This window comes from Mandrillus leucophaeus, unplaced genomic scaffold (genome assembly GCF_000951045.1).
Source record: "Mandrillus leucophaeus isolate KB7577 unplaced genomic scaffold, Mleu.le_1.0 Scaffold62, whole genome shotgun sequence".
NCBI classification, from domain to species: Eukaryota; Metazoa; Chordata; class Mammalia; order Primates; family Cercopithecidae; genus Mandrillus; species Mandrillus leucophaeus.
The window spans coordinates 2437332-2442720 of record NW_012106697.1 but is presented as its reverse complement, the minus strand read 5'-3'; the positions used below and the strand labels follow the sequence as shown (position 1 = coordinate 2442720).

Below are 5389 nucleotides of genomic sequence, written 5' to 3'. Positions count from 1 at the left end.
ATCAATATAAGAAACTGTATACAATATTTGGAATGTCTTGCACTAATTTTAAGAACTGATATTCTGATTCTCCTGTAGGAATTGAAAATACATATATTTAAAAGTGAAAAAATTTACAAGTTAATTTTCTTCTGTACTTACCCAATTAAATGAAATGACAAAATTTTCCCTTTTGTATGCTTTTCCTGTCACACACCCTGCTACACACAGAAAATGCTCAAAGGATCATCACTCATCATAAAATATATTCGTTTTCCTATTTTCTCCTCTTTCTCTCTCTTTCTCTTACTCCCCTCCCTTCCTCTTTTCCTTTCTTCCTCCCTTCCTTCTTCCCTTATCTCTTTTTGGTTTTGAGGCAGAGACCAAGCAGACCCAGTTATAAAGTAACTGGTTGTTATTAAATAATATGATCCCATTCCAGGGCAAACAGATCACATTATCCCCACCGCTCCCCAACTACTCTAACAGAAGTAAAAACTACTCCACAATATTTGAGAATATACTATCAGCAAATGCAATGACTTTTGTATCCCACACTGACTTTCATATAATTATATAAATGATACTATTTTATATTATTAAATACAAGTGTGAACACAGGCACTATGTTTTCCCCAAAACAATATTTTTCAGAAGGTAGCACTGTGTTTTTGCATGCTCTAGTATAAACTACAGAACTATAAACATGGGCGAAATAGTAAATAATAATAGTAATAAATGCCACACCTCCACAAGTAATGATTAACTCCTAAACTTACAGAAAAGAATATAAGCATAGTTTAGTGTTATGCTACATTTCACTCCACACATGCTCCTAAACATATAAGAATTACCTATTTTCTGAAGGAAGTCAAGGAACTCAGTTAAGACTGCCACCTATCACAAACTTGTTTGAAAAGTCAGTGCTACCCGATCCTAGCTCTTCTAAGATTCCAAGAAAGTTTATCAACAGGGAAGTAAAATCTCAATATTATTATTATTACATGATATGGTTTCAATCATTTACTCATATGACTTATGAGTTCATTCTATGATACTGACATTAATTTGCACAGTGACTAATTTGAAATAGAAAGACATGGGTTTGAGTTGATCACTATCTTTAGCGAATTCCATGTAGCTGTTCTAACTAGGTAATCACCTGAGTTATTTAACCAAAACTACAGAAAATTTTATCGCAATCCGTCAAAATAATGAATCCTATTGTAGTTTCAGTATATGAAACATGTATATATCTCAGGGCATGTTTCTGTATTTTGATAGTTTATACTCTAATGCTTGTGTAAAATAACATTTTGAAAATGGGAGTTTAACTGCATTATGTTAGCATTTAAAACTATTTTAAATGGATGTCTTAAGCTAGAAAAACACCAATCCAATGCCAAGAATCTATCATTACAGAGAATAAAATAAAGATACATAGTTCTTATCAAGCTTTTTTCCTTCCTGAAAGTAAAGAGTAATGCCATTGTGGGAACTTTACACGCACTAGAAAGCAGTTACATCTGTCTTTAGAAATCTTATATACTATAGATACATTAGAATGCTAATCTATATTAATCTTATATTCTGTGCTCCTAATATTTTGTTTGATTGGGACAACATGTATCACAATGCAATATGGACCAAAGCCCTAGAAAATCTTAATGTGGTCTTTCAGAAGAGAATTAAAAGCTGATAAAACCAAAGCTGACCAGGTACAAATAAGAAACAAATGCAAATATCACAGTGGGGCGATAACATCCACCATCTCTCCACATTTCCATTAAGGAATTACCTCCACATGCACTATCTTTCATTGTCAGGATTATACCTACTATCTTATGAAATAAAGTTAAAACACATGCATAAGAGGTCCATCCATAATTCTAAGAAATCTCTGAAAAACTGAACTAGAATGTTAATACAAACAAAAAAGGAAATAACCTAGATGGATTACAATTACTATTAATGACTCAAAAGGCCATAAAATCCTTTGATGGGCAAGAAAATATGCCTTGAGGCATATTGCATTTTGGGAAAACAGGTTATTTTAGTTGAATATATGTTAATGAATTGCTTCCTCATGTTTTATATAATTCTTAGAAAAAGTTCAAATTAGGTCCCCAATACGATGTTTTAATTATGAGAAGCAATCTTTCGAAACTCATACAAGCCATCACACTTGTTTGGAAACAAATGACTTTTCAAGATGGAGAAGTATTACTATCAATCACCAACAAGTTAATTCTACATAATAAGGCAGGTTTGGATGCAAACTGATCCATTGTGGAATGCTGTATCTAAAATTGATTACAACAGCACTCAAAATGAATGCAGTCCTCCAAACCACTTCTTTGCTCAGAAACATTAATCTCAATTAGAAAGAGAGCTTCATAATGGTAATGCTTGGGAAAAAAAAAATTAAAATAAATCAGGTTTTATAAGACACAACAATTAATCAGTTTTCAGACTAAGAAGGTTTTTCAGTTTTGTTTTTTTTTTTTTTAAGCACAAAATTTCCATCAGGTCTGTTAAAACAGCTGATATTTCCAAAGACAAGTTGTAAATGTATTCTAAAATAAGCTTACATAAAATAATTTTAAACTAAAAATTAGTTGTTGAAACTTTCAAATAACGTATTATTGTGGTACCTTTTCAATAGACTTTACTCCGAATGCATGTAGTCAATTTTTCTACGGGCTATCATTCCACTTTATAAGGCAATTATGAACACAACACTAACTTCAACTGGAAATTCAAAGGAATATGTAATTGGTTATGGACCATAGTAAACGTTTGGTGGCAAACTATTATATTCTTTGCTCATATTCTCACCCTAAGTAAAGAAAGTATGTCCTCAAAGTCAAAATGGACAGTTGACTATCAAACGAAACACTTAGATGAGCAATGTGTAATTCAACATGCTTAACAGGTTTCTACAGCACAGCTTCAAGAAAAGGGCAGACAGCTCATCACAGCTGCTGAATACACTGATTCGAATAAATATAAAACTTGGATGATATTCAGCCACCATCCAGAAATCAAATTTTTACGGGGTAAAATAAAGTTTAATAAAAAGGAGGCACATGCATTTATTTAAACAATCAATATTAATAAACTAATAAACTTGGCTTTGTTGGGTTTTTCTATCAGACTATGACCATGCTCTGAACTTATTCCCTAGTATTCCTATAGGTAGAATAAACTTCAGCATTTCCAAACACACATTTGCAGCTATTGCAAAAACACCATTTTTTGTACACCCAGCCTAATGGTGATTCAGTATTTCTGACAGGTCACTCTACTCACAATGATAGCCACGCACTCCTTCCTGCTTTCTTATTTGCTTGACTCTTTACAAAGAGAATAATTACTCTTGGCTCCCAGAAGCAAAGCTAAGAAAGAGTAGCTTGAACTTCCTAACTGGATCATTATTGTTTAGCTAGGTTTCCTTTCTGAATAAGTTTAAAAGTTTTCACTCTCTTTAAGAGCTTTCTTCTATTCAAAGATAAGCATCCTTATCTTTCTTTGTCTTCACCCTAATAAGGCAGGCTCCTTTTCTAACCAAAAGACTGATGACACGCCTACAGAATCACAGTAAGAAAAACCTCAATAATTTACCTAAAACATCTTTCTAGAAAATAAACACAGCCATGCAAAATAATCCCATTTGGAGGAATAACTAGTCACAATTCTATAAATCTACCTGCTTTATTTCCAATAATCAAGTAATCCTCATTAGAGTGCATAGGTTGCTAACTTAAAGCTATTGGCACAGGGGGTTCATATAGTTTTCCAAACATATATAAACATTAGCATGGTGATTAGTTTAACTACATTTTTCATAAAAACTGTACAGTGCATGTAAAAATGTGTATTTGATTTGAACTACTTTTTCTAACTATATATTCTTTTCTAAGTTATTTAACATAAGACATATTTGTTTACTATTACAAAAAATCTTTAAGAGGAATAAAAAAATCATGTAAGAAAAACAGAGCGAGATTATTAAGGGAAATGCAACAGGAAAAGATAACAAAATCCTGAAATACACAATAGAATAACTAAACTCATTATAAACGCCTATCTTTGAAGAATTTAGGAATAATTTGTGAATGCCATGACATTTTAAAGTGGGATTAGCAAGTCTTATTACTGAACTAACCTCTCACTCTTAGATCAAGAATTAAATATTTGCTCTGCATTTAGAATTAAAAATCGAAATTTTCAGGGCTCATACAAGAATTTCATATATTAAGATATACGTGCTCGAAGTTCTAGATAATTAAAAGTGTATTAAGGAATGCACAAAGCAAGATTGTTGAATTTATAAAATCTTGTGTTTTAATTGAAATATTAAAATAGATAATGAATTATTATCACACAGTTGCTCTTAATTCTAAAGTCAGTCTGTTCTCAATATATTAATACCCTAAAGACTACAAATACTTCTCCAAGTAGGCAACGGGGAAAAAGGGATATGCATCATTATTTTAAACAAATTCACTAAGGGAGTCAAATCACCAAATTCTGTTCAGTTGCAATATCATCTTTGGGGATACTCTTCCAAGCTTTCCAGAGATGCCATATCCACCTTTTTTCTTTTGACAAGAGAAGGGAAAGGTAATGCCTCAACATATTTCTATTTCCAGTGAAAAGACCACCCAGTGAATTCTGCCAGAGTCTACCAATGTTTGACAAAATACATTGTCAGAAGATAAGAAATAGAGCATGATGAAGAGACAGTCCTGTTCTCGGGCATCCCAGCCGTTTGGGACCCTGTAAAAAGTGTAGGACAGCTCTCAGCCTTTCATTTCCATTGCACCTCCTCACACATACCTGGAAACTTTTCTCTACCTCCAAATTACAATGACTTCGGAAAACACACGTATGTAATGTATTACACGGTACAAGTACTTGTTATCCTCCCTCCACAATAAAAATTAACAAGTTACCACTCCAGCTACCTTAAAGGTGAGGCAGTAAGAATGGAATCCAAGCTGCATAGTAAGATGCTCAGCAAAGATCAATCAGACACAACCCGCCTCAACCTAAAATATGTGAAGCTCTTTGTAATCGGTTGTAAAACACAAGAGGGACTTAGAATCTCAGTTGCAGGCTCATAAATTCGTAATTTTTGAAACGCCCAGCTCAGGATATTTTGTGTGTGTTTCCAGCCCCATCCAGAGTTTCCCGATCAAGTTTCAGCCGTGATCCACCACTCCCCACGTTACCCCTCGCCCCTCACTCTCCCTCCTTCACTCCTTTCCAACTTGGCTCCCTGGTCGCTGCAGAAGCCTTCTCTCCCCTGCCTGCCCCGGAAAGCGGTGACATCCCGGGGCTTTCCGCTCGCTGGAAGCCCCACAGGATCCTGTCAAGACGCCCCCGCAGAGGACGCGGGGCCCCG

General features: G+C 34.3%; 1 protein-coding gene across 1 annotated transcript in view; it reads right to left on the bottom strand.

Annotated features, from left to right (window-relative positions):
• The window catches only part of TENM3 (teneurin transmembrane protein 3), a 718045-nt gene that overhangs the window by 711556 nt on the left and 1100 nt on the right, over positions 1-5389 (bottom strand). The gene's annotated exons all lie outside the window — the stretch shown is intronic.